The sequence below is a fragment of the Protopterus annectens genome, chromosome 11.part0 (genome assembly GCF_019279795.1).
Source record: "Protopterus annectens isolate FY-2018-M chromosome 11.part0, PAN1.0, whole genome shotgun sequence".
In the NCBI taxonomy this organism is placed as follows: Eukaryota; Metazoa; Chordata; order Ceratodontiformes; family Protopteridae; genus Protopterus; species Protopterus annectens.
The window spans coordinates 1,260,493,635-1,260,518,628 of NC_056745.1; positions in this window are offsets into that span (position 1 = coordinate 1,260,493,635).

Genomic DNA, 24,994 nt, shown 5'->3' on the forward strand with positions numbered 1-24,994 from the left:
AGACATACACAAGACACTATACTACTATACCAATATGTATGTGTGTGTGTGTGTGTGTGTGTGTGTGTGTGTGTGTGTGTGTGTATGTGTGTGTGTGTGTGTGTGCGTGTGTGTGTGTGTGTGTGTGTGTGTGTGTGTGTGTGTGTGTGTGTGTGTGTGTGTGTGTGTGTGTGTGTGTGAGTGTATGTATATGGTTGTAGCTCAAAGGTAGCATATACATTTCAAAGAAAAGTTTTTGTGGGTGTAAAAAAAGACTAGAGAATGCACAAATGAGTGAATGCTCATTTGTGTGACTCACATAAAGTTGAATTTAGTTTTATATAGTGGTAGTAAGCAGGAGTGCACAGGAAAATTAATATTTGAATGAAAAAGTAGTGGTTATGAAGATGTGCAAGACTGTTATAGCAGATTATGTGAAAGTGCAAGTGTTCACGGGTTAGGGTTACAGTTAGGGTTAGGTAAAGAGACAGATTAAGTGTTGTGAATGCTTTGTGCTGTGTGTGTTCTGTGGCCTTTTCATCTGTGCTGTAGTATTGATAGGGAAAGGGTTTTAAGTAACATAATGTATAGGATTATGGTTAGGGTTAGAGCAAGGGTATGCTTAGGGTTATGATTAGAGATAGCATACATGAGTAAGATGGTGCAGGGGGAGCAAATTTCATTTATTGAATTGCAATTCAATGAAAAGTGCATTCAGTGTAAAACCAACAACCTATCTCTCTCACGTCTCTCCCTATACACACACATATATATATCTATATATATATATATATATATATGTATATATGGGTCTACTTGATATGGTTGACAGTTCATATGGTCGAAACTCATTTGGTCAACAACCAGTATTCAAGGCACTTAACAGGGATCCCCCCCCCTCCCCAAAGTTGAAGACAGAAAAAGAAATGCACATGCATTATTGTAACTGTTTAAATATATATGTTTTAACGGAGGATACTGGAAGAGAAGAAGTTAATCTCAGACTTTGGAAAATAGCAAGAAATTAAATTACTGGGCCTAGACCATAAAGATGTTATATCACAGATTTGAATGAAGCCAGAGATGCAATGTCTGTAAGAAGTATAGCTTATTAGCTCTTGTAGAAAGAGTGGAACAGCTTTATGGTCTTATAACTTCCAGGATCTGCAGCAGATCTTAGTGAGGCTAAATCCTGGCAGTTTCTAGCAATGGGGAGGTTGCATGGGAACCAGAGATCAGATCACCAGATGTATGTGATGTTATTCTGTAATCCATCATTAAAAAATAATGTTTAATACTAGGTTATACTGAAGTCTCAGTTTTTTGTAACCTGACAAAGAAGGATCTCTCACCTACTTCATCTTGCCTTGCTCTAGCAAGTAACCAGGGAATAATAATTATTTAAATTATCAGAAAATATAGTGAAATTAGTTAAGCATTTTTCTATAACTGTGTGAACCTGTCCACCTATGTTATTTTAATATTTCCTGGGTTTGAAACTCTGGTGTTTATTGTAAATAGATATTTAGTATTTTCATGTTATTTTATCATTTATTATTAGATATATTTAAACTTTTCATTGTGGCTGGTCCTTTAGAGAATATTTAACTTTTGAGAGTACTCATATCTGTTTGGTGACTCTGTGGCCACTGCTGAAAGCCATGCTGCCTTGGTCAAATTACCATTCATGTTAATATTAATTTCACTCTGTATAATTGGGTACCCTTGTAAGAGCCTTAGAGTAGTTGGCTTGGGAGTGTCTGGTGGCAGTAACTACCTTATAGTCTGGGCAGAAGGGGGCATAGCTAGTAAACATGTGCCAGCCTTTCTGAGGTGTGTGTGTGTGTGTGTGTGTGTGTGTGTGTGTGTGTGTGTGTGTGTGTGTGTGTGTGTGTGTGTGTGTGTGTGTGTGTATGTGTGTGCAAATCAAATCTCAAAGACTGTGTGCGTCAGCTACTTGGAGCAGGGACACAAAGCACTGGTTTCACAGAGAGAGTGGTGGAGGATGTAGTGTGGAAACTAGGCTGAGGACTTAACTCTGCAGCTTTGCCAGTGTGGTGAGACAGAGAACGAGAGAGAAACCCAGACACAGGGCTGGGTGTGTTCCCCAGTGTGCTCTTAAGGGAAATTGTGTTTGATACAGACAGCTGCATCTGGAAATACTGGGTATATCGATTTTTGCTTCCAAGTGAACGTCCCTCACCAGTGCCAGTGTTGAGGATTTAGGCTCCTTGATTACTGTCCCAGAATGTGAATGTCACACACATAATCAAAAATTCAGCAATGTAGTTAAGTGCTTTCATTCAATTAATTCTATAAACTTCTTCAGAACAGATGACAAATATGTACATAACCTTCTTAAGTACTAAAAGCTGCTAAACAATCAGTCCAATAAACATCAAATACCAATAAAATAATTAAACTGATTAATAAATGAACCAATGAAATAAAACAATAACGTGTGTATATTCCCATTAATAAATAACCCGGTTCTTTAGAAAACACTTAATATTGATAGTCCCATTTAAACTAGGTGCACAGTCTGCCCTTAAAGACATTTGCCATTTTAATTCTTTGATTTCCAAAGCAGTATTAAAATCACCTACAAATGGCCAGGGGTCAATAAAATTTACCACAAAAAAGTGAACTTCTTAAAATTAGTACACTCACTGGCATGTTTTGCTTGAGTATTAGTAAAATCCTTTTTTTGATAGCCATCCAATGTTTATAAATTCTTTTGTATAACGCCCTAATGGTTTTCCCTACATAGTAACATTCACAGTCTGCACAAGATGCTAAGTATATAGTAACATTCACAGTCTGCACAAGTTGCTAAGTATACTATACCAGCACTCTTGCAGTTAAACCTCTTTTTACAATAAACAGTCCTATTTAAATGCTTGAAATACACACTTCGAGAAGAATTAATGAAGTGACATTGTTTGCAATTGTAACAAGGGTAAGTCCCCAAAGGAGCATTAACCCCAATGGATTAACAGGTTCCCCAAATCCAAGTAAGGACTTAGTACTAGAAACGTTCTTATAAATAAATATTGGATTATTCCTGACTACCCACACCAGGTCATTATTACCTAAAATGACTTTCCAATTATTGACCAAAATTCTCTTAATGTCATAAGAATCAACACAAATTGGGACAGGGTAAACAAAATTCTTAACCATGTTTCCTGAACTTATTTTTCTGTCTTTCTAAATAAACCCACTAAATAAAATGGGGGAAAATGTGATACATTGGCTTGTGATTCTGTGGCTTATGGCAACAATCAAGCATTTTTGCTAAAGGAAACAAGTGTTAGTTCTTTTTTTGAGATGACTGAATTTGGTAGTTCTGCAATTGCGACTAATATGAATGACTCTGCTGAACTTTCTTCTGGTTCTAATAATGGTAATAGTCATGGTATTGATAGAAAACATAACCATAATTTCGTTATTAGCAATGCAAACATTTTAAGAGGTTCTTCTTCTTTTCAGTTAAGACCCCCAGTGGAGAACAGTTTAGGAGGGAAAGGAAAAAGAAAGGGGAATCAGGGACCCAAGAAAAAGGGAAGGGGTGAAAGACATGGTATCTACTAGTGGATTATGTAATTTAAGTAGTTTATAGCTTACAGATGAACAAATTAATGCTTTGGAAAAAGGATTTTCTTTTATGCATTCTGTAAGAGTGTCTATTACAGAAACAGTAATTTACCTCAAACTTTATGTCTGAAAACTTAATTTACAATACATTTTTGATGGAATTGAGCATACTTCTGATGTTTCTTGTAGAGAACCAAGTAGTGTCAACCTTAGGTTACTGTCCACCCTTAATGTTTTTTTCTGACCTATGTGAAAATTATTTTCATTCCTTACTTATTAAGAAATGAAGTAGGGAATTTTACAACCTGAGTCACGATGAATATGACACCCTTAATTCCCTTAAGAGATGTAAGGACTATTGGATTATGAAGGCAGATAAAGGGAATGGTTTGTTTCTCCATAAGCAACATTGCTGTCTCCAGTGAATGTTTCATACTGCACTAGTGTTTTTTTTTGGGGGGGCATAGTTTGGTATAAAATATACAAAATTACAATATGCTATGTTCCTGCAAATCTGACTGCAATAATTGACACCTAGTGCATTAGTTTCCTCACTTGTAAAACTGTTACTTTGTGTTATCACACCCATCTTCATAGGGTAGAATCACTTGTATGCTTGTTGAGAGACTGGTAACTTTTTGGGCAAATTGTGATCTCTGTTGTGAATAACCACAGTGAGAAGATATAGGGATGTGTCCGTGTTAGAGTGAGTCTAACGAAATTGAAATTTAGAAGAGGTGTGTTCTAAATAAGTGTGTATTGAAATGGAATTGGGGAAGCCATCTCCCAAAGAAGTACTTTTGAATGCATTCTTATCTGTTAAGCAGAGTCAGGGGCTTTTTTATATTCGTCACACTTAGATACTGAGACCCAGAAGAAGAAGCTAGACTTTGAGAGTGAAGTAAGTGAAGTAAGTTATGTAGTTCATGAATCACGTTTATAAAGAATTGTATAGTTTGAAACAACAGTGACAGAATGATAATTACAGTTGAAGGTTTAACAAAGTAAAATTAAACTATAGAAAAATATTTTCTATGAAACACATAGTAATATGATGTAAGGTTTTTTACCAAAGATATGCACAGTGACTGTATTAAGCTGTTGAAATTAATGTGTTGGAAAAATGTTCTTGCAGTATTGGGCAGCATCTGTTTATGAAGGAATTACTGAAATGACTGATGAGTATGGCAGAACTGATGTGAATTTTCAAACTGCACAAAAAGAGTCTTGCTGCCCTTGAAATAAAATGTGAAGCATTGATGTTTTAAATTTCACTTGACTTGAGGGAAAATATGGAAAACCAAAATGTAAGAATGTAAATCAATTACTGATACACAGAATGCTGAAACAATGTTGTGAAATTCTATATTCAAAAGCAATATTTTTTTTGAGAAAGTAAGACATACAAGACTGAAGTGTATATAGTGAGGAATGCTGAGAAAAATGTGTTCATTTGGCTTTCTGTAAAGAATAAGTCTGGTAATTTTGAAATGTTGCACTGGAAGATTGTGATTACATGTTTTAACTATAGTCTAAGCAAAATGTGAAATGTATATGACACTTGAGGTTTGATGGTATACTGTTTCTGAAAGATATCAAAAGAAATGATGCATAGAAATAATCCCATTCAATTTTCAGCATTGTGCTGTTTCCCCTGTGACTTGCTGGTATGAGTTGTGGCATGAGGTTTTTGGAAGAGTAATCCAAAAGAAAGGAATCCCAAAGAAACAGGAAACTGTCATAGTGTTGTAGTGAAAGAGAAGTTGGATGTGGAAAGATAGCATCTATATAAGAGAAAGCCTTTGCAGACAAAGATGAGTTGAATTTTTTATTGGATAAAAATAATAACTTTATAGTATGCAGACTCGGAATTGAATCTTAACAAGCAGTTGACCCATTTCAGATTATGGTATATCGCAGCAGTGGTAAACCAGACCTTTTTTGCATTTGTGACTTGTCCTGTGCTTATAGCAAGGGAAAAGAAAAACATGCTGCATGCATGAATCATACATTTATTTCATTTGTGAATTGTTCTTTGTTTAAGGCTATCACTCTTTGAATACAGTTGTACTGTTTCTGAGATATGTTGTTGTAGAAGCTGTTGAAAGGGACATGTAAGTACTGTCTATTGAGAGGTAAAAGTAAAGAAATGAGCAATGTGTGGAAAGCAGACAAATGGTAGGACTTTATTCATTGCTGACTCTTACTAAATGTTGTCTTTGGTAAAGTTTGACTTTATACAACACTGAATTATATTATTTCCTGTCTGTGGAGAACTGTGTAACTTTTATATAGCACTATTTTATGCTAGGCACTGTCCAGACAGTAGTAAAAAGCCTGTGGTAACATGCATGAGACACCTAAGTAAAAAGCAAATCTTCCTGAGTATTTAATTGTCAAGACTGAGGGAGTGATACATCTACAAGATGATTTGCCTTGAGCTTGTATGAAGACTTGGTCCTACAATAAAAGTGAGTCTTCACAATAGTTTAAAAGTAGCTTGGAAAAAGTTCCTTTTTTTAATTATACACTAAGCACTCACAACAAAAGAGGCATTTACAAAAAAGCTGTTATTTGTCAAAATAAACCCTTTGACTGTGAAATGTAAGTCGATTGCTGTGTAACATAACAAAAGAAAAGTGTGTATAATGATGTGAGAGTTGATGGTGAATTGCCTGTGTTGAAAAAAAAAAGCTAAAGGAAAAATGTGTTGCTATCACAGAAAGCGAATAAACTTTAAGTTCTGATTTAGCAACATGGAGGTACAAAAGAAAGTTGTGTTGGCCAACCAAGTCTGGCCATAAACAATGCAGCAGAATGAGAATGATTGGCATGAGAATGGCTTTGATGGCCAGGATGAAATGAATGTATGGAAGTCTAGGTATATAAAACAAAACCTTTACTAAAAGGTGATAACTCTGACATTAAAAGTTACAAAAAAAAAAAAAAACTGGAAGAACAGATATTGGTTCTCTTTGAGTGTGTGGTTAGAAAAAATAATATCTGTAGAAAAAGCAGTGGAGATCAGTTAAAGATATCTGTTTAAGGAAGAATGTGTTAACCAAGAAAAGGGAAAAATAAATTAAACCCTTTACATCGTATAGCTCTGCAAGAAGAAGTTCGGGAAATAAATGAAAAAATATGATGCAAAGACAGCCAGGGAGTGCTGCCTCACAGCTGAGATGATTAATGTCAATAATCTAACAGATAACTTATGAAAATAAAAACAATATAAGAGAAAACTTTACAAGGTTGCCAGTTGACTGATCAGCAAATGATGTGGCAAAATATAATAAAATAAATAGATGACTTGCCAAACAATGTCAAGGAAACTGGTCCATTAATAAGTGCAATATATATATATATATATATATATATATATATATATATATATATATATATATATATATATATATATATATATATGCTTATGTAGTAGGAAAAACCCTAAAAGTATATCTTTTTAATCTTTTGAAAAACTGAAATGAAAAGAAATACTCTTATGTAACAGGTCTGAAGGATATTATGGATAAAGAATAAATATTGCTTGACAATCAATTTGGAAACAACCAAACATAATTCTTATAGTAAATAAACACCTTAACGATAACTCTGGGGAAAAGATGCATGATGAACCATAGTGTAAAGGCATGCATAAATGTGCCTCAGTCAAATTCCTTGACATCCAACTTAGCAAGTTATAAGAAAACTGTATCATGCTATTTATGGGCATCAAGAAACCCAATCAAAGTTATCTCCACTATGCCTGTGCCAAAAGTAAACAACTTCTGGTATACAGATTTTTATAGGCTTGCATCATTTAAACATTGTTTCAAAATGTGAGGTGTTCCCACTACCTCAGCTCATATCTTGGATCTTCTAAGTGGGCATACATTTTTTTTTTATTTAAAAGTTTACAGAAAGGATATTGGTAAACAATGTCAGCTAAACATTGTAAAGAGTTTGTCACTTTAAAATTGTGGTTAAGATTTACATTTCTCATTACTCACACTTTAATAAGTGCTATATTCATTTTAAGCCACATATAATCAATAATTCTCTGTACTGCACACGATAAACATTAATTTCTCATAGGTACACAATGGTTTTGTATGCCTCTAAATTTAAGTGCAGTATGAATGAGAGAACATTCTCGTGATTCAATCGTGGACAATTAAGCTTCTATAAGAAAAGCTGATTAAAAATGGATATTCAGAATTATGAGTAAATCATGTGATACATGGTATCCAGTACAAATTATAGTCAAAACTATTCTGCGTGTGCCTGTTCCACCTATCAAACAGCTACTATATACCTCTATTGCTGTGAGCAAGTTACTACAGTTCAGTAAATCCTGAATTATTATAATAGTTACATCTTTAACTGGTGTGCTAAAACATTAAAACACAGACTATTAAATGGTAAGGGTATTGCAAATGTGCCTCTGAAGCTACTAAATCCAAAGCTTATGAAGAAGTATGCATGGATTTACCAGATTTTTCCCGAGCCTTAATTTTGAGTGTGGATGCTTGTAATGTGAATAAACCAGTCTCATGTCAGAATATATAAGCTTATGAACATTCTGTAATGTATTTCCTTAGGCCATTATCAAAGTAACAATGCTAATCTATTGTACTGAAAAAAACATATGGCATAAAGATGAGCTACAGATTAATGTAGCTATTTTTTAAGGTACAGCATTTATTATTTGTATGTATCATAATTTCAGGGCAAGACACACAAAGAGGCAGGTGCAGTGGCAACACTAACCAAGAAAAAATGAATCTGTTCCCTGCATGGGTGGCTGCTTTTTTGGTATAAAAACAAGGACCTATTGGTATAATGAGAAGCAAACTAAATACATATTCATACGCTCTCTTTTGACAAGGATATGGAAAGATTGAGACAGATCATCTCCAGGTATCAGTGAATTTTTGCTAAGGATCAGGGTATTGTGCTGCTTCCTCAGCATAAAAATGAAGGCCTATTGGTATGTTGAGAAACAAACTAAAGACAATTTTATAGCCTCTCTTTTAGCAAGGACATGGAAAAGTAAAACAGATCACATCCATTTATTAGTGAATTTTACTAAGAAGCAAAGTACTAGTGTCTTGTTATATTTGGATCCCCAAGTTTTACTTATAGGTTCATAGGTTCATACTAGGCTATCTGCCCTAGGGCATTTATAAGCCCAGCCAGAATGTGTTTGGCTTTCGCCACCCATTTTAAATTTATTTTTTTTATGTCCTTTTCTTTCGTTAGTATGTGCCTCCTCTGTCACACACACACAGAGTGAGTACTACCTGGGGTAATCCTTCTCCCCATCCACCATCAAGATTCCCTTCTCAGAGAAGAGAGTCAATGAGGGACTTGCCTAACCCGACTGGGATTTTATTCCAGAGTGAAGGGAAGCTCTGGGTTATCCAGCATGTCCTCCAGCATGTTCTATTTAGGTCAGTGCTGAGGTTCAAGTCGGCGACCGACGTCGGCTGGATGGAGGATTTGATTTGGGGCATTGATTGTCTTTGGAACAGGGGTTGATATTGGCTTTATATGTCGGGCACAGATCGCCTCTGAAACAGTATGAGCCAGAGTAGATTGAGTGAGTTTCGCATTGGGCAGGGCATTTGGCCGGTGAGCCCTTTGATCCTGTTTGAGCCCTTTGGCTTTTTGGGTCTGGTCTCGTACATCTGCTGGTACAATGGTAGAAGGTTCATTGTAATTGTACATGATTATGGAGGGGGATGAGATGAGGATGATCTGATCTCCCCTGATCTAGATGTGATCTCCCTTCATGAAATCCCTTGATATATAAAATGTTTTATATAAAATGTTTTTCTTTGGCTAATGTTTTGTGCTTGGCAGTCAAACGTGGTATTCAAATCTATTGGTCCTTTCTACTTACCATTCTGTAATTTACTTATTTACCACCTATGTGGTAATTTGTTTACTTTGCCTTTTTTGGCATTTATGACTTTTTTCTTTTGAGCAAGGCTTTGGCTCATGGTTGCTCCAGTTGTTGGTCCTGGCTCTGTGTGGCGTTTTTTGGAGGATGCTTTGGAGGGCTCTGTGGAATCTGCAGTGCTCAGTGCAGTCATCTGCATGGTTCCTATCAGCCACAGTCCTCTGTGTTGGCCTGTACCTCTGATATATATATACCAAGAGAGAGAGGTCCCAGAGCCTTGTGGGTGTGACAACTTGACTAGTTTTTGGACTCCTCCAGCAATTCTTATTCTAACCATGTGGGTTTGCTGTGATATATGGGTTTGCAATCCATCTATTGACATAGGGGATTATTATTTAACTTAAGAGCTTATCTATAATGCCCTGTGGGGTATTAGTCAGCTTGGGTCAGCAAGGTCCAGGTTTACTGTGGACCAGCCAACTCGTCAATCGCCTTGGTCAATTATCAAAACCAGGTCAACAAAGGTTTAAAAGCAACCAGGTTTAAAAGGAAAAAAAACCACCTGGGTCCAAAGTAGTCCCCAGCGAATGTCCTATCTATGCCCCAGGGTCCATGATGATCCTTTCCATAGCTTTGCTACTAATTTAGAGCTTTATGAAGGCCTGGGGCTTATAAGAGGGACCCACCACTAACCAGGAGGGACCAGGCACTGTGTATGTAGTAAGGCTGAGATTGCACCACCTTTTAAGGCTCTTTGGGCACAACAGTAGTTTTATGTTTGGGTTTGGGCAGTTCTGAGTTGTTGTTGCTGTTGAGGCTTCTTGGACACCCGTCTGGGAGCCTGGTGGTTTTGTTTTTGTTGTGGGGTTAAGCTATAACTCAAATACTAAGACATAAACCAAGAACATTTTCCAAGAAAAAAAGTAAGACCATCACTGGAATTTGTAAATATGTCCAGTTGTACACAAAGTAAATACATGAATTTAACTTGTAGTTATGAATAACTACAGGAGGGATATACTCCAGTCAGTTTTATACAGAATGTCACACTACTCATTTTTACAGATTGCTGTATAACAGGTTGTAGTTACTTTTGTGATGGTAAAATTATGCTGAAGTTCTACAACAGAATCTATGTATATTTGCATAGTACAAAAAAAAAAACAGAATGTTAACAATGCATTGTACAAACACACTCCTTTGTTTATTTATTTATTTAACATTTGTTGCCAGGATAATCTGGCTAGACAACTGGTGCCCCGTTTCAGCAAAGTCCTAGGGAGAAAAGCTCCAGACATTATAGAAAGTGAAGTAACGGCAATAATTAGTTACAGTATAAAAATGAAAAAAATATACAGTAACATAATAGGAAATATATACAGTAGATGAAATTTATACAGAAGACAGTGTAGTTAGAATATATTATTACAAAGCATTTGCCAGGTTGTAACAATATATACAATATGTGCAGTAATCAGTGGTCGATAGACAAGTTGGTGAAAGCCAGAGCATAACGGAGTAACAGTAGGAACTGCTATAAGGTAAAGTCTAGGAGTTGGTGTGAATTCAGAGGGTGGGTTGCAGTTACAAAATTGGTTACTGTAGAGGTAAGCTTTAAGGAGGTTTTTGAATGCAGGAGTTTGGTTTTGCATTCTGAGGTCAGGGGGCAGGGTGTTCCATATTTTGTGACTTTGTTCTGGAAGAGATAATCATCTGAGCTATTTTTGCAAGGAGTAGTAGTGATCAGAGCTTTATTGCTGGATCATAGGGATCTGTTTGAGGTGTAGAGACCAGCCAGGGCAGGGATTTTCTCAGGATAGTATAATATTTGGTGGGCAAGGTTAAGTTGGTGAAAGTGTAGTAGATTAGGAGTTTAAGCCAGTGTAATATTTGCAGGTATTGGCAGTGGTGGGAGCAGGATTTGGCATTAGTTGTGAACCTTGCAATTTTGTTATAACAGGTAGAAAGTTTGTTTAGGTAGGTTTTATTTAGGTTTGTAAGTACTGGGGATGTGTAAAGTTGTGTGGACAGGAAGTGTGCTCTGGCAATATCTGTTTGTGCCTTGGAGGTAAGGAACTTCTTGCAGCGATAAAGGGTGCCTAGTATTTTGTGTACTTTGGAGATGGTTATAGAGATGTGTTTATTGCATTTTAGTTGAGGGTCAATAGTACGTCCTAGAAGTTTAGCCTCTGATACTGGGGAGATTAATGCCTTATTGGTGGAGTGTATGGAGAAGGTGGGGATGCTGGACTTTGGTTGGTGAAATAACATAATTTGGGTTTTCTTGGAGTTTAATATTAGTTGTGCCTTATTTAACCAGTTTTCTATCTATGTAAATGATTCTTGGGCTTTTTGCTGGAGGAGCTGGATATTTGGGGCTCAGCAGATCAGGGTTGTGTCATCAGCATATTGGACTATGTCTGCTTTTGTTGTTGTTAAGTGAAGTTGATTTGTAAACATGTTGTAGAGAAGGGGGCCTAAAATAGAACTTTGTGGGACACCAAGTGTGACCAGAAGTGGGGGGATAAGGAGTCGAGCCATTTGACAGGCAAGGTGTTTCTTTTAAAAAAGTTTAACATGCTAGAAGTTACAGCAAAAGACTGTAGGAGTGTCAATCAAAAACACTCTTAAAGCACAAATAATTTATTTGGCAAACATTACAATACCGTGGAAAAAACTGGGTTAAATGAATGTATTACTGGTAAGACTGCACTGAGAACTAGATCATTAAGGCACTAATTAATTGATGACATAATTTAAGAAATCTATATATGCAGACAAGCGCAGACAAGCTATTGAATATATTTATGCATTTCTTTACATTATACCTCTCAACCTCTTAGAGCAAGATATCTGGACAAAACCATAAACAAAAGTGGGACAAAGGCCCAAAAACAGGGACAATTTTTAAATATTGTTCTTACAAACTCAGAAAATTGATAGAATAACAGGTTTTGCATTAACATGAATTTTCTGAAGAGTATGAAGTATGAAAGTCAAATGTCTGTCATTATCTTGTAACTTCAATTTTTAATGATTTGCCACAAATTTGCCAGAAAAACCACAATTTTATGAAAAATAGACCACAAATATGAGGTAAACATCTGAACATTCTGTGAAAATCTGTACAGTTGAGAGGTATGCTTTACATTTGTTAATGAGGTTAGAGCACTGATTCAAGAGGACCTATTTCAGACTTAGTCAGGTCCAGGTCAAGAATATAAGATACTCAAATGCAAAAGAAACAATCAACAATTCTCTTACAGCAAATGAAGATAAAGTAGAATAGTTTGCATCCAAAAAAAGAATGCAAGGAGATATAAACATAGCAAATACAGTCCAACATAATGAATACATTAACAGGCAAATATGCATTATACTATAGGACAGCTGTTGTAATCATGACAGCTAAAATGAAATAGAAAGTATTAATTATGATAGCTGTAGCAGCATTGCAAGCGTGAAGTTAAAAGAGCAAATACTTAAGTTGTATAATATTAGGGAAGCATTGGCAATGTCTTTTTTAAAGAGATGGTCTTTGAAGGCATTCCTGAACTGGGAAAGACAGGTAAAATCTCGTATGCTTGACAGTATCCTATTCCAAAGGTTGGGGACTAATAAAGGGAAGCCATGTTTGCTGCACATTCTAGATGGAAAGTGGTGTGAAAAAAGGATAATGGTTTGGTCGACATCTTACATTATAAACTTTTCTCAAATTGTGAATCTTCCTGCAAAAACAATGAAGAGGTTTTGGTTAACATTTTTACATAGGAGGATATTATGTAGGAGGTATGTTTATTGTTGGGCAATAAGCCAACAATCTGTTGTAGATACAGAGCAGTGGTGCTCAGTTCTTAGTGCAAGGGAGCTGAAACAACACATCTTGTTGGCTGTTGTTTGAAAAGAAGTGACGTTTTACTTTAGGAAAAGTCAGTTATGAGGAGGATATATTCAAGATGAGACAATAGCATGCCTTTCCCTATAACTTATCTTCCTGATGGAGATAAGAAGTGTGAGAATTTTCATGTCCAGAAAAAGAGTTTGTTATATTTTTACTTTGCTATTGTACCAGACACCTAGATATTTGAATGAGTAGGTAGTTTAAAGTAATTTATCATTGAAGTGAAGAATGGTGAAACTGAATGATGAAGATTTAAGCTTTTGTGGATATCCAAACTTCTTAACCAGTTTAGAGTACTGGTCCAACAGAATCCATTTCAGGTTTAGCCAGGGCTAGAATATAACATATTCAAATGCAAAATGAACTGTTAGCACATTAACGTACAACAAATGCAAAATAGAACAGTTCACATACAAAAAGAAAGAATGCAAGGAGATATAAACATAGTAAATGCAGTGCTATAGCATAAATTAATAGAAGAAAGTCCGGGTGATCGGACTTTTTTTCCACTGGTATATGCTCAATTTGCAATGTACAAATTACAATGTTGGTTGAGCTGACAAATCAGTGTGCTTGTTTTTGAATGTTAATGGCCAGTCATTGTATAATAATGGATAATACATGTCAGCTCACTTTGTCCTCACAGCTGTTAATGTGGTTAGTACACCTAGTGTGGGCAATACATGATGCACACTTAGAACCAAAAACATTCCTTAGAGGCCAAAAATACTACAGGCAAAGTTCTATGCACTTCCACTGTATGTGTGCTAAGATGCATATTGCAGGTTTCACATACAGCATGAGGCTATTTGATACCACAGGCAACCAATCCCTGAGGCCTGCATAGCCCGTGCAGGTATTACACAGTGTTTACTGAAGAACCACAAACAGCAACAATATTCTGTATAGTAACTAACTCTAACACCATAAGTATTTGAAATATATATTTGCAAACAAATACCCAGAAAACCCACCACTAACAACCAGAACTATGTATATTTCAAACTTTAAGATTGTTCCTTTTGTATACAATTTGCTTTAGCCAGAGTGAAACAGAAGTTCTTTTGAAGCAAACATATACTGGTGAGACAGTAGACAGCTTATTGCGCCGATCTAACCATAAGGCTCTTTAGATGAAGTACCAATTTGTACAATTCCATACAATGGAGACTTTCTGGATTCTTCCAGTATGATGCAATGTATGACTGAACCACAACTGACAGCTGTTGCATCCAACGTTTAAAAGATAATTTCTGTAGTACAGAATGTCTAGCTGCAAAAAATTGAATGTATCCCTAGATTTAATTTACCTATTGTTGACCAAGAAAACCTAGCAGAGAAATTGTTCTTTTTCAGGGGGACTACAGGAGCACTGTCTGATTAAATGACACACAGTAGTCAAATGAAGGTGGAAGGAATCAAACCCTGTGTAGAGAAAGCACCACATTAACAGTTCAGAGTGTTAGTTCTCCATGCTAACCGCCAAAAACTTTCATATAGATCCAAAATGTATGCATCATTTCTACATTAGCACTGTTGCTCCTTGTGTGTGTGTGTGTGTGTGTGTGTGTGTGTGTGTGTGTGTGTGTGTGTGTGTGTGTGTGTGTGTGTGTGTGTGTGTGTGGGTGTGTGTGTGTGTGTGTGTGTGTGTGTGATTTACTAAACTCTTTTTGCATACTATGAGCAAGGAACCAATGTCCATTATGCCAAAACAACAAACTTTTCTCATACATCTTAACATAAGCTTTGGGTTTCCTCAGCATTTTCACAAAATATAAGAACAATTCTTTGAGTGGTTTGTGGCTGACTGAGAAACTAAAGACGAGGTTTCCATCAACTTGTTCCAAGTTGCAGTGACAGCAGGGTGTAGTAGCAACCTATATAAGACTTTAGTTTTTATTTGATGACAATGAGCTGTTTTGTTAGGCATTCAGCTACAATTGGTGTCCATAGAGGAAAAAAAATGAAGGTTTGGAGTTCCTATAAGTTAGAACACATAAAGACATACCTCAGCCTCAAGTATTGCCATGTAAACAAGTTTGGTAAAATTCATATACCACAGAAATGTTGATGATGCAAAAACTTTCTCACCCTCTACCAAGTCCATGGCTTATACTCCAACTATAAATTCCTTTGGCTATGTATGAGACCTCATGAAGACAGAAGACTCATCAACTAGAAATTCAGGATAGCCCCAGACTGAAACTGCTATATCCCATACCAGTGTATGTGTGTGTGTGTGTGTGTGTGTGTGTGTGTGTGTGTGTGTGTGTGTGTGGGGGGGCACTTTATTTAGTTCCTGCTATGCCTTGAAGGTTGCCTTTTATCAGGTAACAATTGTTTGCAGTGAGAGGAATATGCCTGAGATATATACCTACACCGGAGCTACAAACATATTTATGGATGAATTCTTTCCTAATAGGGAGAGATACAGCTTCCTCCAAGAATGGGTCCAAACTATATTTTCTCTCATAATGTCTTTAGAGGCAAGTCCATCATGGCCTTGATGTTTAGGTTGAGAAAATAACCCTACATACTTGGGTGGTTCTTTTGCCTGTTTTAATGGGAACTGAGCTTTTCCCTGCTTTAAAGCTTATACTAATAGGTTTGGCAAACATTTCTGTCTTTTGCACAATGAGCCTTAAGCTTGGTCATTCAGCAAAGTCCTATAATAATTTAAACAATGGAAGTATATCGGTCATATGCCTTTGCAAAAATTGCCATACAGTCATCAGCAAAGAAGAGAGATTTGTCTGAATATTTTGCATTTCCTACTCCCTTGATGTTGTCTCCTCTATTTAACGCTTTATTTAAGGGCTCTATTACAAGTAAGAAGCGTTTGGTGATAGAGGGCATCCCCTGTCTTGTTCCTTTAAATAGCTTAAAGGTGGTGGAGATAGTTCACTAATAACAAAGGTTTGGTTTGGGCATATAATGCTTGAATACCTTGCATAAGGAGAGACAGAATCTCATAGTTTTCAAGACTAGCAACAGGTAGTTTCAGTTAATACTATTGACTGTCTTTTTGAAACCCATTAGGATTGTTATAGCAAGGGCTATTGTTCCTGTCAGTTCATGCAAGTATATTACTATTGTGCTTATGTGGTCCACACAAGAATGGTCCTTCACAAAACGTGCTTGTAGGAGAATGATTAATTAAGCCACAGGTCCCTTTAGGAGGTTAGCTAATATTTTTTGCATAAATGTCGATGTAGAGGTTTAATAACGATATTGGCTTATAGTTCTGAACTATGTTGGGATCTTAGTTAAGTATATAATGCCAAACACTGTTGAAGAATAATGTATCATCCCATCCCTATTGAAAAAAAAAGTCATATAGTATAGCCTTAATGGAGTTATCAGGTTCTGTTCTTATATTACTCTTACAGGCCAGTGCCTTCCGCAGCATATTCCTCTGAACCCAAAATCTAGGGGAAGCTCCTTACATATGCAGTTGTGCTCTATTGTGCATAGCATGGCTTGGATGGGAATAGGGGTAAGGATTACCATATTACTGAGCCTGCTTTTTCACATACTTGATTTACCTCCTTGTTATGGCTTGCACAATAATACATACCTACAAGTTGTGATTATGCCCAGGTACACAAGCATTTCAGTTCTAATTTTAAAATATCCCACCTAGGGTAGATAAAAAAACTTTCTACTCTATTAAGTCTAATGAATGATTCCAGAATTTTTGCATTCACATTTATCTTCTTAATTCCTGACCTGTAAGGAAAAGAGGGTCCATCCTCTTTGCATTTCTTAGGGGTGAATGTCACAGACTTTGTGATCTGTGATGGGACTGATATAATTTCAGTATTTTGACATCTTTTACTAATCTATCCAACATCAACCAAGTTAGATTACTTTTTTTAAAGAAATCAGAATGCAAACACTGTGAGTTTCAATTCTCAAAACCATAAAGTTTGAAACTTTTTCAGAAAAAAATAAAATTTAAAAAATAATAATAATGATGAAGAATATAAAAAAATCTACTTTATGTTAGGGAGGTTGCAACCCAGCATTTTAGTACTACAAGCCTCCCCTGTTCGCAAGCACCCCATCCATCCCAGCGCATAAAGGTTTATAATATGTTTTGGATAATGTGCATTTTATTTTTTATTTACTTTTTATTATCAGGGTAGTACACTGATCACAACTGACCATTTTTAGGTACTGCTTGGGTGAAATAATTCAAAAATCAGAAGAGAGAAGAGAGACAGTAAGCTGTCCATATCAAAAACAGGACAGAAAATAAAAATATAAAACAAAAACTGTACAGTAATAATTAATAGATGTAGCACAATTAAATGACTGTATTTAGCAAAGGCCCTTGAAAAGTAGGGACATCTGGCCAAAAATCTGGGCATCTATTTACCATAAAAGTTAAATACCAGACAGTGCATAACTCTTCCAGATTTCAGCAAGAATGTGGGATACTGCCCAGAAACAGATTGAAAAAACAGAGTGACAAAAAAGTTGGAAAAATATAAGTAAGTAATCAAAAAGAAAGTGTAGAATCTGTAGGCTTTAATGAACTGCACTGCAAACCTTTACCATACAAGATCATTTATTTTTGCTTTAGGAAAGGGGAGATGTTCATAGGTAAGTACAAAGCTAAGTGTCTTTTTAGGCTATTTTAAGCCTAGCCAGTCTCTCTTTTTGTGCTGAAAATAACCTATCATATTTGATTATAGATTGGCCTTCCCCATCCAAAGATCGACAATTACATATTACCTGTAACGAGAATAGATGAGGTCATACTATAAATAATTTGAAGGGAGTCATGCATGGGATAAAGCATTTAGGAGCTGCCTCTATCCATTAGTAGTACAGTTATCAGTCCTGGGGTAAATTTTCTGTTTCCCATCCATAGTTCTAAGTTGTGCTTGAATATGGACAGGGATGAACTTTGTTTTATGTGAATGGGGAGTCTGTTCTAGAGCAGTGGTATCCTCTGTGAGATATAGCTGTCCCTACAAACCATTCATGCTGAGGTTTCAGATGAGGTTTAGATTCCTAGATTGAGTATTTCTGATGCCATTTGATTTCCTTATATGCAGTAAATCCATCAATGATGGGTTGGAGGATGCCTTATATTCCAGGCACAGGTCACCTCTTAGCATTCTATAGGATATGAAATATAGTGACAGCGCTTTGAGCCGGTTCATGTAGGACATGCTATTTAGGCCTTGTATCACTTTAATAAGGTATCTCTGTGGGTGTTCAAGTTGCTTGCATGTGTCTGAACAGGTACAGGGTATTAAATTCAATGATTGTCCTAGTAAGGGCTGAGTAAAGGGGGACTATGACATTGCTAGATCTGAACAAAATCCCTTTGTTTATAAGCTGTGCAATATAGAAGGACTTTCTTACAACAATGGACACATGTTGGTAAAAAGTTAGGTCACTGTCCATGTAAGTTCCCAAATCCTGAACAAATAGGTCAACTCTAAGGGGTGTATTGTCAATGTGGCAGTTCCCTGTGGTAGATGACTTCCAAAGGATACAATAATGCATTTTTGGCATTTAGTTTCGGTCCATGATTTTGGCACCAGTTATTTATCTGGGACAAACCTTCCTGCAGAATGGCAAAGTAATTTGGGGATTTAGTTACTGCTTCTAGCTTGCAATCATCTGTGAACTAAGTCAGCCATAGCCCTTTGGTATTGACTTTTTTTTTCATTAAAGTAGACGCCAAACATGAGAGGTGCCAGTACAGAATCCTGGGTGACACAACTGGTAACTGGTCTTTTTGTGGAGGTAACATCCCCTATTTTGATTATCTGCATGCTGCTATCTATGAGCCAGTTGGCAGTCCAGTGGGTGGCATAGGGATTTATTCCTATTAATTTAGCTTTTCTACTAAACCTGAGCAAGGAATTGTGTCAAAAGTTTTGGCTGGTGTGTGGTATGTGGTGTATACTATTTTAACTTTATACATTGCTTTGGTAACCTTTTAAAAAAATCCAAGAGGTTGCATAAGCATGACCTTCCCTTCATTAATCCAAACTGAGACAGGTCTATTGGAGTTTCTCTATATTCTGATTGATCAGTTCCATGATAACAATGTCTATGGCTTTGCATATGAGGCTGGTCAGACCTACAGTATGGGTCTGTAATTGTCTGGATCTATGGAAGGACCTCCCTTATGTCAGGGAATGGCTGTAGCTGTTATTCATTCACTTGGTAAAAAACCTGTATAGAGGACGAGACTGAACAGTGTTGTTAGCGGTGTGGCTAAATCGTGCTTCATGCTATTTAAGATGCATCCATGGATATTGTCAGGACCCATTAATACATTATTTTTAGCTTGGTCTTGTATGATAGCTGGAGGTGAGCCAGCTTTGGGTAGATCTTGAGAGACAGACAGAGGAGAGAGATGGGTAAAGTTACAGCAAAATTATTAGCCAGTAGGTTCACTATATCTTCAACCTCAGTGCAGGTAACATTGTTCACAAACAGCTCAGAGCATTGCTGTGTTGTGCTTTTGAGGTTGCGATCATAACCAAAAATTCCTTGTTATTGTCTTTGGCTTGGGTTGCTATTTTAGCCTCAGACCTGGCATTGGTGGATTTTATTAAGCTCCTGAGTAGTTTGTTTATTTCAGTGACCAGGGCTCAAATATTCTGGGAAGTATTTTTCTAACTTTTAGTCAAAGGATTTTTCCTTTTATTATTAAACTTATTGAAATTATGGTTCCACAATGTGGGTTTTTTCTGGGGTTTGCCCTGCATTTGTTCCTACAGGGTACAGCTGTAGCTCTGCAGCTGTTTACATGCTGGTATAGTGTGGTGGTATATGTTTCTGTATAGTCAGCAATGTTAACTGGGTTTGGCAGGGATTTGAAGCTTGCAATGCATCACTTAGGAGAAGGTAGTTTGGTAGTATGTCTTAAAGAAATTTCTAAAGGTACCTTGGGTGGAAGGGATTTCTTGTTTCAGTTTTATAATGTAGAATGCTGCTTTACTGTCAGACCTAACTAGTGTAATATAATATACTAAGGTAAGATGTGTGTCTTCTTTCTTTAAATTATTGTTGTCACTAGTATGCTGGTTTTGTAGTAGTTTTCTGTGTATTAGACAACTTCCAAAATTACTTGTCATGATGGGAATTCAAAAAATTGTGTGAAGTGGTAAGTCAAGCCTGAAAAGGGGGCCATGCCTCTAAAAATAGGGACATAATGTGCGGAGATAAGTCAAACCTAAAAATAAGAATGTTCTTCCAAAGCAGGGACTCTAGAGAGGTCTGGACGACATTGGTTGTTTGCATAATAAGAGTAAAGGAAGCAAAAATTAAGATTCCTGCTGAAAAGTTAGAAGTATGATGTGACATCCTCACTCTGGGCCAATAATCAAGGAACCTGAATCCTCACCATTGATACTGGAGAGGAATGTTCACGAGGAATACAAATGGATACACTCTGTGTTTCCAGATGCAGACCTCTCTGCATCAAGCACAATTTTCCTTAAAAGCACACAGGGAACACAGTCAGCCCAGGGTCTGGATTTCTCTATATATGTCTCTGCCCAGGTCCTCAGTACAGCTCTCCACTCACACAGCTATGTTCAGCACCCTGTCTGTGAAACCGGTGCCTTGTGTCACTGCTCCAAGTAGCTGACACACACACTTTGAGATTTAATTTTCACACACACACAACTGGGAAAAGGCTGGCACAGATTACCTGCTCTACATACTCTACCCAGACTATAAGATAGATTCACTGCCACCAGTCAGTTATTTCTTAAAAGGGTACTTGATTATACGAAGTGAAATTAATATTACTACAAAGGCTTTCAGAAATGGCCAGAGTTATCACCAAATAAACATATACAAATACCCTCAAAGCTTAAAAAAATTCTAAAAAGAGCTAGACACAATGGAAAGTTTAAATGTATTTAATAATAGATACTAAAAGAACAAGAACATACTCAATATCTCTTTACAGTAAACACCGAATTTCAATCACAGGAAATATTAAAAGTAACCAGCTGTAAAGATTCACACACAGTTACAGAAAATCAATACTCAACTATTCCCACTATATTTTCCTGACTAATCTAAAGAGTACTAGTCCCTGGTTCTTACTAGAGCAAGGCAGGATGAAGTGGGTGAGAGGTCTTCCTCCTTTGTCAGGTTCCAAAAACAGACTGCTCAGTCTGACTCTTATTCTGTCTGTAATAATTAAATATTATATCAGAGTAAATTACAAATTGACATCACATACACTTTGCCATCTGACTTCTGGTTCCCATACTATCATCAAAACAAGATGCTGCCAGGATTTTAGCACCTACATGTCAATAATACACACACAAGAGCATTGCTCAGATATGGTGCAGCTGCTGGAAGTCATAAAACCATTTTAATACTTCTAGTCCTCCTGCAGGGTTACTAAGCCAGTCTTCTTGCAGACATTTCATCTCTGGCTGCAATCAGAACTTTAAGATACAATCTATATGGCCTAATTTAATTTCAGCTATTTTTCAAAGTTTGCTGCAGCTGGATTATGATTACCTCTTCCCTTCTAGTATCCTCTGTTAAAACATATGCATTTAATTCAGTTATAGTAATGCATGTAGATTTTTTTATTTCTAGCAGGGCACACTGTTGATGCATTTTAACACAAGCAGCTTTACAAATACATTTTTCAACACAAGCATCAGTACAAATCAGTTTGATATACAAATATATAATTCTTTACAAAATTCCAGCTAGCATATGTTACACATCCACTACCCTACTTCTCCTTACATTGCTGGCAATACCTGCTATTGTCACATATGAAAATAAAATAATGTTCATTGATACACATTTTTGTTAACTACTATTAAAATCACTCAGTATAAAGACATCAATAAGGAGGGCTAAAATGCGCTTTAAATTTAAGTACAATCTACTTATAATATTAAAGTCGACTTTTCACATTGCTGTGGTATGACCTAACAGATTTGGCAGCTGTCAAATGCGTGCTTAGAGGATGAGACATTTCTTGTATTACTACAGAACGATTCATTAGAGGATTCATAAGACTAGTGTCAATGACTCTAGAACAGCCAAATGCAGTATTTCATTAGTCCTTACCAGAAAGATCTGTGAATAATATCTCTTTGTTATGAATCTGATCCAATGGTACCTATAGGTCAGAATAGGTTGTTGTATCTTTAGTTTTTTCCTGGTTAGGGGTCGCCACAGCGGAACTCCGGTCCACTAATGATTGCCAGTTGATTTTTACGTGCTGAGTTGCCAGCCCTAATGCACAACCTTCAACAAAGGTACGCCCATTCACGCATGTCTCCACGCAGAAGACGCTCTAGCTGAGAGTTGAACCGGTCAGCGTCTTACTGTGAGGTGACAATGCTACCACAGCACCACCATAGGTCAGAATAGGTACTAACAGAACATTGTATAAGATCTTTCTGGATTCAAATGCCTCATAGCTTTGCAGAAACTTAAAACTTGTTATAGCTTAGGTCTTATCCTAATCATTTTATCACCTTTTTGACTTGATGCTGGTGGTTATTATAGCAATAACCCACTTCTGGGTGTGGGTAATGCTGGATTTACCCATGGTTGGCGTGGTTTTAGCCAACCATGGGTAAATACACCATTACCCACACCCAGAAGTGGGTTATTGCTATTATACCATGACATTATTTAAGAAAAGAAACTATTACTTTTCTTAAATAATGGCATAGTATAATGCCTGTTTACTGCCCTTCCGCAGATGTCTGGCATCCGCAGCAGTTCTGATTTATTGTGCGAATGCGCAGTACATCAGAGCTGTTTGCAAAAGCAACGGAGAAAGCAAGATCTCCGTTGCTTTTTTTTTTACTGTTTTCGCTATGTTAAATGGGTTTAACATAACGAGACAGTTTTAAAGTAAGCAACGGAGATGTCCGTTGCTTATTTTAAAACTGTCTCGTTATGTTAAACCCATTTAACATAGCAATAAAAAAGCAACGGAGATCTTGCTTTCTCATTGCTTTTTTAAAATGTCTCGCTATGTTAAATGGGTTTAGCATGCGAGACAGCTAAAAAAAGCAACGGAGATCTCCGTTGCTTATTTTAAAGCTGTCTCGCTATGTTAAACCCATTTAACATAGCGAGACAGTAGAGTTATACTAATGGAAAAAAGTCCGGGTGACCGGACCTTTTTCCATTAGTATAACTCGATTTACAATGTGCACGCTGGCCAATCAGTGTGCACGTTTTGGGGGGGGGGGTCATGGTATAATACTGTATGAACAATGCACTCTCCTGTTAAATATTCTTTCATTCACAATATCTCAGTCTATTAATTCTGATCAGAATTTTATGAGTGTCCCCAACATACATGCATATTATTTCTTGCTGAGTATGCATCACCATCAGTTGTTCTCAAACGATAGTTGGATGGATTGTCTGCCTGACGGATCTCCAGGTATTACCAATTCATGAGCTCTGTTCATTGATGCTCTTTTACTTCTGAAGTACCTATTTCTCCTTCAACTACTGCTGTATGTAGCAAACTTTTCTTTCTCAAACTCTGGACATTGATCACCACTGACATATATTCCCTTCAACACAAGACTACTTATTTGTACTACCCACATTTTCTGTCTTTTGAAAAAATATAATTAAGAAGAGCATGGGATGGTATATGAATGTGTGCCATAGTGCTCTGCTGCACAAAACCAAATATGCTATTATGACAACTCTACCATCCTCTATCATCTCATCTCATCTGCTTTATCTTCCTTGCACCTCCTCCCCTCCTTCCTTTATTTGGGCTGCTCTAAATCATTATCTTGCCTTCCTATGTCCTATATCTTGAACTAGTCTTTATAATAACAAATATTCTTATGTAAAACTTTACAGTCTATACATAGTAGTGATATCGCACTGCATATACCTCCCTGTATTTAAAAAATATTTTCATTTACAACCCATGTAACTTATTTTTAATAGAAACGGTTTGTCAATAATGTAACTGACATCAAAGTTCTCTGAATAATGGAACTGCCTGCTCATGAATGAAATTGACTGTAAATGATGAAATAATGCAAATGATGTCCATGATGGCTATGTAATGGGGCCTTTCACCCTGGACCATCGCTGAAAAAAAGAGCACAACTCAGTTGGATATGTGTGATAAACAAATGCCAATAAATAAATAGAAAATAGCAATGACAGATTTGTCATAAAGGTGCACAAAGGATGGAATAAAAGCATTCATTATGGTGATAGTGCGATACAAAACAAAGACTTTCAAGGTTCATAGGTTCATAGGTTCATACTAGGCTATCTGCCCAAGGGCATTTATAAGCCTAGCCCATAGTTATGTGGCTTTCGCCACCCCTTTAGTTTGAATAAAACTATGCCTATTATTTTGCTGTGCCTCTGTCAAGCAGTGACACTGAAGTAATCCCTGGGGTATATCTGCGATCTCCCATCCATTGGTCAAGATTCCTCTTGAACAAGGCCAGCGAGGTGCTCTGCCTCACATGTACCGGGATTTTGTTCCACAGCATAGGGAGTCTCTGGGTGATGAATCTGTTCCTCCAGCACATTCTATTAATAACCGTGTCAAGGTTTAAGTCTCCCGCCCTTGTGGTTCTGAGGGATCT